This window comes from Lepus europaeus, chromosome 14 (assembly GCF_033115175.1).
Source record: "Lepus europaeus isolate LE1 chromosome 14, mLepTim1.pri, whole genome shotgun sequence".
Taxonomy (NCBI): Eukaryota; Metazoa; Chordata; class Mammalia; order Lagomorpha; family Leporidae; genus Lepus; species Lepus europaeus.
This window is the reverse complement of record NC_084840.1, coordinates 30,692,225-30,706,446: the sequence shown is the minus strand read 5'-3', so window position 1 is coordinate 30,706,446 and position 14,222 is coordinate 30,692,225.

Genomic DNA, 14,222 nt, shown 5'->3' with positions numbered 1-14,222 from the left:
GACTGTGATCCAAAGGCAGTGTAAAGAGAACTCCTCAGCATCTACAGCAGTATGTGCTAACATCTCCAAAAATCATCAGAGAAACCTGCCGTTCATGTCTTCCTAAGCAAAATCTGTTGCTTCCACCTGTGAATATTAAATATAATTTCTATGCAGTAGTACCGTGGCACTCTCTCTAGCTACCAATAAAAATTAATCAATTTAACCATATATATTTAATATATTAAATAGTAGAATAACTGACTATTGTAGTTAAAAATGTTCTATGCATCCAGGCCTAGTCCTTCCATCTATAAATCAGAGGCATGGGGTTTAGGGAGGGTTTGCGCCTTAGGCACACTCTTTCAGTACCCTAATGTTAACCTGTGGTTGCCATCCCAGGATTTCTGTCTGAAATACCTTTCATTTAGGGAGGGAATGAAAAGCTTGAATCCTAAGATAGAAGTCACAGGCCCTCATTGTCTTCTTTAGTGGGGTATATGCACCTTCAATCTCAACCACAAGAATTAAAGACCTAATAAAACTATAATGTGGTAGCATTATTTTTTGAAACTGGTCTCAATACAAGACAGTGTCTTCTATGTGGAGCCTAAATTTTTTTTTTTTTTGACAGGCAGAGTGGACAGTGAGAGAGAGAGACAGAGAGAAAGGTCTTCCTTTGCCGTTGGTTCACCCCCCAGTGGCCACTCTGGTGGCGCGCTGAGGCCGGTGCACCGCGCTGATCTGAAGCCAGCAGCCAGGTGCTTCTCCTGGTCTCCCATGCGGGTGCAGGGCCCAAGGACTTGGGCCATCCTCCACTGCACTCCCGGGCCACAGCAGAGAGCTGGACTGAAAGAGGAGCAACCAGGACAGGATCCGGCACCCCGACCGGGACTAGAACCCGGTGTGCCGGTGCCGCAGGTGGAGGATTAGCCTATTGAGCCACAGTGCTGGCCAATGGAGCCTAAATTAAGATAAGTCTCTGAGTTGTATGGCTGCTTTGTAAATCTGGAAGACTGTATTAAGGCTCCAAGTGATATTGAGATTTGCTAAGTCAAGTCCTACTGGTCAATAGCTCCTCTTGCTAGATATTTAAAGTTCAAGACCTTTGTTTGCTTTAGTTAAGTGCTCTGAAGTGTTTCAACATCCATTGGCCCATTTATATAAACAAATGAAGGAACATTCTGATAATCCACTTTACCCGGAAACGGCCCAAGTCTAGGCAGTAGCAGAAATCCTTGATGACTGAAAGGTAAGCCTTCCACCCACCTGCCTAATTCATGTTGTTAAACAACAGCAGGTGTGTGGTGATGGGATAGACTAGTTTAAGAAGAAAGGGCTGAGAGGAAAACATATACTGACGGAATACCACGTTTCTGTCTTTTAATGTATTGATTTGTGAACATTTTGCTAAGTTGTGCAATGACAGTCTTGATACCACTATTCGTTTTTGAAAGATATTTTTTGTTGTTGTTGCTCTCCCCTTTAACCCTTGAGATGATCTTAGCTGGGTGTGTTAATAAGTGGTTTCCTCCAAGTGTTGGCTATTTTATGTAGGGTTTCATCCATTGCTTTTAAGAAGTATCAGTATTTATTTCTTGAGGAAACTTCATGTTAGTACAGAGACTTTTGAAAACAACTTGGACACAGTTTCATATTTACACATAGGCTGGGCCTGAAACTTGCCATTAAGTATTGTCATCTTAACTCTAAAAACGTTTGGATTTATCTCCATCTTTTTAGAGAGAATTAGTGGTCCTAAGCTGAGCTCCTGTGGCTAATCATGCCAAAGATGCCAAATACTTTAAAGGTACTTGAATTTATGACAAAAATCTAATTCCCATCCTGGTTGACCAGATGGTAGAGAGTTTTCCAGGGACATCAGAACAGGGAGGTTAGTAGCCTGAGCCTTGAACCTTTGTAGACCCAATTTTATTTATTTATTTTTTTTTATTAAACTTTTATTTAATGAATATAAATTTCCAAAGTATAGCTTATGGGTTACAATGGCTTCCCCCCTCCCATAACTTCCCTCCCGCCCGCAACCCTCCCCTTTCCTGCTCCCTTTCCCCTTCCATTCATGTAAAGATTCATTTTCAATTCTCTTTGTATACAGAAGATCAGTTTAGTATATATTAGGTAAAGATTTCAACATTTTGCCCATATAGCAACATCAAGTGAAAAAACTACCATTGGATTACTAATTATAGCATTAAATAGCAATGTACAGCACATTAAAGACAGAGATCCTACATAATTTTTTTTTCAAATTAATTAATTTTCTATGCCCTTTCCATTTTAACACCAGGTTGTTTTTTTTTTTTTTTCATTTCCAATTCTCTTTATATACAGAAGATCACTTCAGTATATAATTAGCAAAGACCTCATCAGAAACCCACACAGAAACACAAAGTATAAAAATACTGTTTCAGTACCAGTCATAGCATCACTTGGCTTTAGATGACACATTAGGGACAGATCCCACATGGGGTGTAAGTACACAGTGACTCCTGTTGCTGACTTAACAATTTGACACTCCTGTTCATGGCGTCAGTAATCTCCCTAGGCTCTAGTCATGAGTTGCCAGGGCTATGGAAGCCTTTAGAGTTCGCTGACTTTGATCTTATTCCGATAGGGTCATAGTCAAAGTGGAGGTTCTCTCCTCCCTTCGGAGAAGGGTACCTCCTTCTTTGATGGCCCCGTTCTTTCCACTGTGATCTCACTCACAGAGATCATTCATTTAGGTCTTTTTTTTTTTTTCCCATGATATCTTGGCTTTCCATGCCTGCTATACTCTCATGGGCTCTTCAGCCAGATCTGAATGCCTTGAGGGCTGATTCTGAGGCCAGAGTGTTGTTTAGGACATCTGCCATTCTATGAGTCTGCTGTGTATCCCACTTCCCATGTTGGATCTTTCTCTCCCTTTTTGATTCTATCAGTTAGTATTAGCAGATATTTGTCTTGTTTGTGTGATCTCTTTGACTCTTAGACCTATCAGAGCCATCAATTGTGAGCTGGAATTGATCACTTGGACTAGTGGGATGGCATTGGTACATGCCATCTTGATGGAATTGTGTTGGAATCCCCTGGCACATTTCTAACTCCACCCTTTGCGGCCAGTCCGATTGAGCATGTTCCAAATTGTTCATCTCCTCCCTCTCTTTTTCCACTCTTAGATTTAACAGGGATCACTTTTCAGTTAAAATTTAAACACCTAAGAATAATTGTGTGTTAATTACTGAGTTCAGCCAATAGTACTAGAACAACAACAATAACAACAAATACTAAAAAGGATAAAGTATTACATTGTACATCTAATGTCAGGACAGGAGCTGATCAGTTCATTGTTGCTTATAGTGTCCATTTCACTTAACAGGTTTCCCCTTTGGCGCTCAGTTGTCACCGATCAGGGAAAACAAATGATATTTTTCTCTTTGGGACTGGCTTAATTCACTCAGCATGATGTTTTCCAGATTGCTCCATCTTGTTGCAAATGACTGGGTTTCGTTGTTTCTTACTGCTGTATAGTATTCTATGGAGTACATGTCCCATAATTTCTTTATCCATGTAGACCCAATTTTAAAGCCTAGACTTTGGTACAGGTGTTCGGCATGGTTGTTAAGATGCTGTTTGGGAAGCCAACATCCCAAATTCCAACATCCCATATCAGAGGGTTTGGATTGAGTCCTGGCTACTGCGCTTCCAGTTTGGTTTCCTGATAATGTGCAGTCTGGGAGGCAGGCAGCAGGTGATGACGCAAGTGAATGTGTCCCTGCCAACCAAGTGGGAGACTCAAACTGAGTTCCCAAGTCCTGGCTGCAGCATGACTCAGCCCTGGCTGTTGCAGGCATTTGGAGGGTGAACCAGTCCTTCTTAAGCTTTTAAACAAAATGAAAATAAATTTTAAAAATTTAAAAATATCAGTAAAGCTTTTTTTTTTTTCATGAGTAGTGTGACACTGCACTATAATGGTGAAGTGGAGATAATATTATCTACCACAAAATAACATTGTGGCATTTAAGTGAGGTTGAATCATTAGATATTAGCAATATTGAATCATTAGGTATTAGCAATATATTATGGTCAAATCAATATTTGACCATAAGTTTATGAAAACTGTGTGCTATGATAAAACTATACATGCATTTCAAAATGTTCTCATAACAAAATAAACTTAACTTCATTTTCCATTAGCTTTTCAAAAGTACCCTCATGGGGCTGTCGTTGTAATGAAGAAGGTTAAGCCGCCATCTGCAATGCCAGCATCCCATATGGGTACCAGTTCTACTCCCAGCTACATGACTTCTTTTAAAAAAAATTATTTATTTATTGGAGAGTCAGAGTTACTCAGAAAGAGAAGGAAAGGCAGAGAGAGAGAGAGAGAGGTCTTTCATCTGCTGGTTCACTCCCCAAATGACTGCAACTGCCAGAGCTAAGTAGATTTGAAGCCAGGAGCCAGGAGCCAGGAGCTTCTTCTGAGTCTCCCAAGTAGGTGCAGGGGCCCAAGTGCCCAGGTCATCAGCAGAGAGCTGAATTGAAAGAGTAGCAGCTGGTGTACAAATGGCCACCCAAATGGAATACTGGCACCGTAAGTAGAGGCTTAATCTACTTTGCCATAGCACCAGCCCCTAATAGAATTTTTTAAAAAGGGATAGTATGGGCCCAGCGCTGTGGCAGAGCTAGTAAAGTGCACGCCTGTTATGCCAGCATCCCCTATGGGTGTTGGTTCGAGTCCTGACTGCTCCACTTCCGATCCAGCTCCCTGATAATGAGCCTGGGAAATAGCGGAAGATAGCCCAAGTCCTTGTGCCCCTGCACCAATGTGGGAGACCCAAAAGAACCTCTTGGTTCCTGGATTTGGCCTGACCCAACCTGGTTGTTGCTGCCATCTGGGAAGTGAACCAGGTAGATCTCTCTGTCTCACCTTTTTTCTCTCTCTCTGTAACTGCCTTTCAAACAAATAAATATTTTTCAAAAAACTTTAAAAAATAAATAAAAAGGGAGAATTTGAGCTGGAAGGAAACAAATCTTAAATTACAGATAAGGATAAAGCCCACATTGTCCTTGGAGGAGGGAGTAGGAGAGGTAAGATGGATGACAGAGGTCATTGTCATTGTCAGTGGTCCCTCTTTTCAGCTGTCTATGATGTTGGCTTAATCCTGGTGAATCCTTGCTAACTCAGACTTTTACATGAATTCACACATGTCAGGGTACTTCAGAAAGGTTGTAGAATGGTGGATTTAAAAGATGTTTATTGGGGCTGAAGCTATGGCATAGCAGGTAAATCTGCCACCTGCAACACTGGAATCACATATGGATGTCATTTTGAGTCCCAGCTGCTCTGTTTCTGAGCCAGCTCCCTGCTAATGCACCTGGAAATGAAACAGAAAATGGCCCAAATGCTTGAACCCCTGCACCCACATGGAAGACCAGGAATAAGCTCCAGGCTCCTAGCTTCAGCCTGGCCCAATGCCGGCCATTGCGGCCATTTGGGGAGTAAACCTGTGGATAGATCTCTCTGTGTGTCTCTCCCTCTCTCTCTGCAACTCTGACATTCAAATAAATAAATAAATCTTTAAATAAGAAATAAAAATAAAGATATTTATTTTGGTGCAAAAAAAAAAAACCTTTGCAATTCTTGAATATTTTTTGCATAACATGTAATTTCCTTTCTTTTTAAACATTTTTAAAAAATTTATTGTTAGAAAGGCAAAGTTACAGAGAGAGAGGGAGAGACAGAGAGATCTTCTATCTGCTGGTTCACTTCCCAAATGGCCTTAACACTAGGGCTGGGCCAGTCTGAAGCCAGGAGCCCAAAGCTGCTTCTAGGTCTCCCACATGAGTAGTAGGAGCCCAAGCACTTGGGCCGTCTTCTGCTGTTTTCCCAGGTGTGTGAACAGGGAGCTGCATCAGAAGTGGAACAGCCAGATGAGATGGTACTTACCCTCCGAAGTCAGCAGCAGCCCAAGGTATTAGACTGAGAGCTTGTCCTGGCACAGCACTCTCTGTTGTGGGCTTTTCTGACGGGACCTGGATCTCTGCTGCTTTCTCACAGTGCCTGTGCAGATGGCTGCCCTGGGTCTTCCCTGTCGTTACAAGGGTCGCTGTAGAATGTGGTCTGCCTGGAAGGACGTCCCAGCAGTCCTTCTGCATTGCATATTGAACACATCTTTGACTAGTGGTGCTGCCTAGGAAGGGGTGTAGAATCAAAACATAGACAACACATATCTTGGCACATAGCAGACCAATCCCAGCGGTTTCTGTCAAGGAGATAACCTCACAAGTTGGGAAGTATGCCCATTGCTGTGAAATCTGGAATCTTGTAATTAGGAAAGATATTGATCTGTAGGGAGAAGTTATTTATGGCTCATGTGCAAGATGAAATATGACACAGCCTTAAATTGACAGAAAACGCAGATATTAGTTCTATGAAGCACCGTTCCCAATATGTTTAGTGGGAAGCACTTAGTTCTAGGTCTGTTTATATAGTGCAGTGCAATAAAAAATTAACTAATTAATTTAAAAAAAGGTAGAGCAACTGGAACATGAACTGGCACTCATGTGGAATGCCAGTATCACAGGCAGTGGTCTAATCCACTCTGCCACAACGCCAGCCCCTGAAGACCCTTTGTATAACTGAATCTATAAAACCAAGCCAGGCACTAAAAACTCCATAATGTAGTTTATTCATGTTTCATAATTATTTTCAAAAAAATCTCATCAAATATTACTAGCCCACAAATACTACCATGGATAGCAAAGTTTATGAGACCATCAAGACAGAACAGATAGACAGGGGAAGGCATGGCTTTCATGGGAAAGGCAAACTTGTGAATGGAGTTGGTGCTTGCTGTAGAATTTAAAGGTCAGCAAGGTTTTATCACTTTCTCTGCACTGTCATGGGTGACACTCTTGACCTGTTGTCAACAGTGATAAATAAATAAATAAATCCAGTAATTTTTTTTTTACCCTAGCAAATATTGGTTGTTAACGGCAAAGCAGTTGCATTGTTTGTGAGCGGCTTCAGGCAAATGCTGGTTGTACTCGGCGAAGAATCTCCGAGCAGCTGAACCACCTGCTCTGGGCTGACACATCTTGGTTCACACAAGAACTTGAGAACACTCCTGAATTCTTGAATGAGTGCCTGGAGTTGAAAGGCTTACAAGCATGGGAATTCGAGCTGAAAAAGCGATGATATCATGTTGTAGATAGGATCACTGTGTCATAATCAGAATTGACAGCAGTTTGCTCTGATACAAGGCAGAGGGGGTGTCAGAACAGATTGTTTGCTTTTTTATACAGCAGCTTTAATATGTTGTTTTCTCCCCTTTTCCTCTGGCCATTCTTTTCTTTGTATTTTGAATATCTTTTCCCGTCAAGTTTCTAGATGTCTTCAAAGAGAAATGAAAGAATCAGCTTAAAGCATTCAAGAAGGCATTGGATTTTTTTTTTTAATTTGAAGGCATTGGATTTTAATTGAATAGTTCTTAGCCTAGCTAGTCTCCAGAATGAATGCTAAGGGTAGGCAGAAAATGGTGACAGACTACTGCAAATGACAAAGAGAGGTGGCAAATGAGTGTAAGAACTTTAGTCTGGAATGCAAAAGCTTCCTTAGTGCTTCCCTTTGCATTTAAGATCTTACCAACGTATGTTTTAGAACTTCCTACATCTGGGTGTAACAACGTCTCTCCCTCTCAAGATGACCTTAATTTCTCCTGCTAAGAACAGAATGCTTCTCTATCATACACTCCTTCCATTTGTTATACATCTCTCTTTTGCTTGGTGAAGGTGGGGATTTGTATTTCTCTAATTGTGTTGTTTGTCCTGTAAATGTCTCAGTGTTCAGGTCAGCATTTGAGATGGTGCGACATACAGCTCTTCGCCAGTCTGTCAAATGTGTTAGATCTCTGTGATTAGCATTATTTGTGGTAACTCACCATATCCACAGCTGGTAGAATTGGCTAATTTGAATCGTGAGCTGGAAAAATAGTGACTATAACCAAGATAAAAACACTTAGCAGAATTTAAAAAAATTACTGAGTTTTGATTTAATGACAACTACCAAAAAAATTTCTAAATACCTACTAAGTGCAAAAACCTGTGATCAGTTCTCCAAGAGAGAGAATAATGGAACAGAGGACCTAGACTTTGTCTTGAAGGGACTTAATCCTATAAAAGGTTTGCTTTAAAGGGGAAAGACTGTGCCATAAGGCAGCTTGTGATTTGGCCCATAAGGAGTTTGCTATCAATGTTAGCACAGGGAAGGACCAATTTGTTTGGGTGAATGGAAGAGTAAGGAGGAGAAATAAGGGAGACTTTAAAGCATTTTAAGTAGTTTCTGTTTTGTTGATGTTCATCCTTATTACAAGGCAGTAGTGCTCATTAAGGACAAAACATCAGATTATACCAACAAACTGAAAGAAGATAGCTTAAAAAATCACACCCACTGAAAGACAGCTGCTCTTAACTCCTGGCAATTAGAAAGAGGCTCTCTGAGGAGGATCGTGGGACATCTGATGGCCCCTGTGGTCCCGCCCCTTTTCCATGCTTTCAAGTGTTCTTCCAGAAGGGCCCATACTGGGCCAGGTGGTGGTATCAGGCTTACTCCTCTGCATTCCTCTACTCCTTGTTACAATATTGAATAATGCCTTGTGGACAACCTCCTCTCTCTGCAAGGCAGGCTGGAAGGTGCGACACTGAAATGCCTACCGATAGCTCCTCTTGTTAGTATTTAAATGAATATTAAATTACAGTATCAATTCATTAATTGGTAATTAAGTGACAAAAGCATCACTTTTTTTCCCCATCAATGAAGACAACCTTTCATTCTTCCCCAAAAGCCATTTCAGGAGGTTTTAGTGGGATGAATAAATGTATTTCTTTTATCACTTTGGTTGTTTAAAAATGCTATTGTTTCATTTGAGGTGTGAGAAAATGTGCTAACCTTGTCATTGCTGGGGCAGCAGAGCAGAAATGATAACTGTATATACATGTTTTTATAAAAATCGGAGCAGCAAGGAGAGAGACAACTTATTTAAATCCTGACTACAGTCAGACCTCATATGCATTGTTAAAAAAAAAAAAAGCCCTAAAGAATTGCATATGGATTAGAGGGATGAATATTCTATTATTTCAGTCTGTTCTGCTGATCTTCTTATTGTGACTTTGTGCTTCAGAAATCTGCTAGGAATTTGGCTTTGCCGTGGTAGGCAGTGATTTTAAATGTGTATCAAGCACTTGATAGTGTATGATTTGCGTGCTGTTGCATTCCTATTCCCTAAATTTTCCACCAATTTATTACTTTTTTCATACTGTTTTAATATTTCAGGATGATGAATATATACAGCATCATTAAAGGTAAATAAAAAATGCATGAAATTAAAAAATGGAATATTAGATGTTTCTTTGCTGTAATCCCTCAGCCCAATAGGAATGAAATGTCTCTGTTCTGTCAGGTAATCCCTAAACATGATTAGGAACCTGGGAGTGTCCACACAGCCCACATTATATTTGTATCATCTAAGCCTATTTATGTAAGGTTTGAGTAAAAGTTGTTATTAGAAGACCTATAAACCCATTTTACAATTCTGAAAGATATGCCTGCCTCTTAATCTTTTCTACCTTTATTATTTTTGCTGGAGTTGATGACAATGTGTTCTCAATTCACTTTTCAAAATGCTATTACTGTACATCTTTTTCATAGTAAGATGATACATTGGCTATTCTATTGAAATACATTGTTAAGACCAAGGATTGAGTTCAACAGTTCATTTGCATTTTGTAGCTGTTTTTTCAGTGTTTGTGGGAAAGAGAAGAGTCAGTTTCCTAGCCTCTTTCACAGCTTACAGATATTATTTGATATGTCTGAGACAAGTTCTCCTGAAGCAGTCCCTCTTTTAAGGAATCCTGTACTGTATTGATTCACAAAGCTCCTAGTTTGTGTGTTTTTTTTTTTAAATAACAGCCAATGGCACTCTGATGTTTTGCAACAAAATTGTTTAAATTTGGTTGTGAATTTTCAACCAGAGAAAGCAGTGTTTTGAAAAGGGAATATCTGAATGCACAAAGACCAAGAGATGTTTTTTTCTAAACCAGGAGTAAGATAAGGAAGCCTTGACAGAAGCTACATGTTCCTTCAGTGCCGTCTTCAGGAACATGTGTTTTCTTTATTGGCATATTTTCAGCGTTTGCCCACTTCAAAAGACTTCTTTAAGGTGCAAAGTTTTCATAACATCTCAGAAGTCACTTATATGACACCTTTTTTCCTGTCCCGCCCCTTAACCCCAATTAGATTTTAGCTAACAGCAAGTTTCTCTGAACCCAGTTTAGTTGTTTTAATTGTGCAAATATTGATCTAGCAATTGCATGTAAAAACTTGAATTTCAGGAAAGTTAAGTATGCTTCAAACATTACCTTTTTCTGAGGATTCAGTAAAGTACCAAGACATTTCTGAACCTATCTTTCTTTTACTGCAGTATTCCTGTTGATTGCTCATTTATTTTTGTCCTGAGTATGTAAGATTCTGCTTTACCACTCACTGCGCGACCACAGTTGTAGAATGTGAAGAGCAATGGCTCTTTTTAAGAGATTGGCAAAATTGTACACATCTATATGTACAACATGTTTTGAAGTATGTATACAGTGGAGAATAGTTAAATTGAACTGATTAACATATGCATTAGCTTACATACTTATATATTTTTAAATAGCCTTGTTAAGTCCTTAATTACGATATGTGTTATTATTAAGTTACTAATGAACACCCATGAATGTGTGATATATTTTAAAATGTTTCATACAGAGCCCCATAGATAGGATGTGATCAGACCTGTTAAACGTTTGCTCCTATTTTGGCAAATAACTCTGATGGTCTGAGATGAATCTTGGTAGTGAAAGAGACATTCCTTCAGCATCTAGATAAGTCAAGTTCAAATTGTTTTCCCACAGACACCAGATTTGAGTAGGGGACTCACTCCTTTATACCTTGCAAGTATGCCATTTGATATACATGCTGCCAACAATTGGGAACATTTTCCTCGGGAAGATGGGTTTGGTGTATTTGTTCCCAATATGCAAAAAAAAAAAAAAAAAAAAAAGACACCAAATAACATATGGCTGATAGGCCCTTACATGAACTTTGCCCCTAAGAAGGCATTTAAGAGGTGGGGTGGGGAGTGTGTGGAGTTTTAAATAGTCTGCACACTTAGGCTACAAAAATTAGCCAGTGAGCATGTGCTTTCGTAAGGGCCGTGTGACAGAGCTGCTTCATTGTGTTCAGCGGAAATCTGAGCCATCCTCCACCAGCTGCGCTGAGCCCAACACAAATGTCTGGGGTTCAGTTGGCAGAGAAAGCCCTGCTGTGTCGCAATGGCAGTGGGGGGGGGTGGCTACCAGATGCAGCAAAGCCAGGGAGGCCTGAGCCCGGGTGGTCTTCTTCCCAAGGCAGGTGGCCTGGAGCCTGAGGAGGAGAGGGAGACTCTGGGCCACTGTTTCGGAAGTTTTCTGCATTAGATATGGAGTATAGCCCATTCCTCAAAGTCTGTCCAGATAACACCAAAGCCAATAACGTAGAGAGCAGCAATGCTGATGGCTTGGAGCGCCTTTGCTGTTGGTTCCCAGCTGTGTGACCTTAGGCCATTGACTTCATGTCTCTGTGTCTGTATCACCATATATATATATATATATATATATATATATATATAATTATGATAATAATAATATCAACTTCAAAAGATAAACCGTGACAATCCTTTTTAAGTTCTTACCCCAGTGCCTGGTGCACAGCACTCAGGAATGTTACCATTGTGAATCTCGCCTTTGTGGTGTGTCCAATGCTTTCCGTTTTCTAAATGGAGAAACTGAGTCTGTAAATCATGAGCTCACCTAAGACCACTTGGCCAAGAATAGAATTCATGTTTCCTGGCTTTCATGCTATTATGCTAACCACTAATCTATGCTTCTCCCCAGCCTGCATCAAGCCCTTACCACTCCTATTCTTGATTAAAGTGAGGGGAGGATTTAAGAAAATAATGGTAAGAAATAACCTCATAGAGATTAACTTAATCTGCTGCATCTCATCCTTGAAGCTGATCATATTTGAAATAAATAACAATCTATGTTCCATCAGTAGCTCCCCAAAGCTAGAACTATTGGATTTTTTAAAAAATACAAAGTTTTATGGTCTCAGTGAAATTGGCAAGTTTTTAAATATAATTATTGTTGGTGACTCTGTGGCATTTTGTAGACTTCTGAAACTATCCATAGACGTTTAATGGGTCCAAGCCTCAGGCAGAATAAGGTAGAAAAATGTTTACAGTTCGTAGTTGTGAAGGTATGCTGGAGTATTTTGCCTTGAGCAGTACAGAAACTCTTGGGATAAGCAAAAAGCACATTTTCAAAGTGAGAGACTAAAGAAAGCAGCAGAAATATTACATGGTAACGCTGAAAACCATTTTTTAAAAGACTGGATTAGAAAGCATAGACAATTAGTGTTCCTTACACTTCTGTTAATAATGAGCTGTGTCTACATCCACAAATTAGTTTGCAAGTTAATATTTGGAGTTGGCTGAATAACTGGTTATTAATTTTTTGAGAAGGAAAAGTCAAATTCACCAGTTATTTGAGTGATTTTGACATGCAATTCCCCAAACAAGCAAACAAAACAGTTTGTGTATATAGGCATCGTATAATTCAACTCCCTCTAGGTTGTGAATTTCATTCTACAGATGGAATTCCCTTCTACCCCCAAAATAAATACTAAATAGGCACAGGTCTGCTGCTCATGTCCACGGCGCAGTCAGGCTGCTAATTTGGTTTGATTACTGGATATGGCCCAGTGGTCCGGGGGTGCATCTTCTCAGCAAATGACAACAGTGTTGTGGTGGGTAGAGTAAGAGATTTTTTTTTTCCCATCACCAAGGAGCAAAGCCTTTTGGGCACATTAGCGCTACTTTCAGCAGTAATGCAAAATGGAGAATAATTGGGTTGAGGAGCTCCTGGGATATTAGTAGTGCTGCAGGCAGGAAAGCAGGCATTGGAAAATAAATGACAAATTAGTATGCTTAATCTCTTTATTGTGAATCAGATGCCACAGCAGAGGTTCATAATACATTAATAAACACCGGCTAATGCAACTGAGATACTCTCTCAAATTTACATGGGTGCTAAGAATCCTTTGCCAACCAAGTGAGCAGGTTTATTGAATGGTTTCCCCATAGGTAAGTGGGCCTTTGGGGTATAAACCTAGGGCAAGAGCAGTAACTGTTATGTGTGTTTAGTTACTATGTGCTTAAGCCCCTGGGGACCTTCCCAGTGTTTCATTCTTTCCAAGCTTCTCTATGGTATCCCCAGCAGGGGTGGATCTCTCTATGGCCCCATTTTATAGATAAGTCACTTACTGCTCAGAGAAGTTAAGTGACTTACCAAATATTGCTCAGTGTCAGTCAAGCAAGAGTTTGAATCTGAATTGTCTGACTTCAAAATTCATGTTCTTGCCTCCTCCTCTTATCTGTGTAGAATCCAAATCTCTATTACTTGTAGCTATAATAGAAATTTTTATATCCTATGAGTTAAACCAGATTCCCTGACTCACTATAACTAGATTTGATGAGATGACAAATGTAACTAAATTCCAAAATGTTACTAACTTCCTTTCTTCATATGTCTTTTATGACATAAGGGAGTCCTATGACATTTTACATGGTGGAAACTCTGAGACACACAGAGGTCCCAGCTGAGCCACTTAGTGTGCAGAAGTATCACTAGCCAGGCTTGGCAAGGCTGCTGCTGGTCATATCATGTGTTTAACAAACAACACTATCTGAGTCTATTCTCGCATCTTCAGAACATGTGTTTTCCATCCCAGCTCATGGGATCTGTGGGTGGCTGAGTTTCTTTATAATGAACCCCATCCGCCTTACCTCTGGTTACTCCACTAGCTTATACGCCACAGCATTGAACTGCTGAGCTGTCATCTTCTTTTGTTCTTAGGGATGTCATGATTCTCATTCTTGTGGGGATGATGTTTTTGTCTCTGGAGCCCTTCTTGTCCTGATCTGTGTCCATCCTTTCCTTGTTACTGCGTGGCATAGAAGGCTTGTCTGTCTAGTTGACCAGAGAGGTTTTTGCCAGCTACCACCTTTCTCATTTATTCGCACAGGGCTACCTGCTGTATGGTTAGTTAGGACATGGTTGCATTAGAAATAGGAAAGAGAAGCTGATATCTGGCCCAGGTCTTAGGAGGG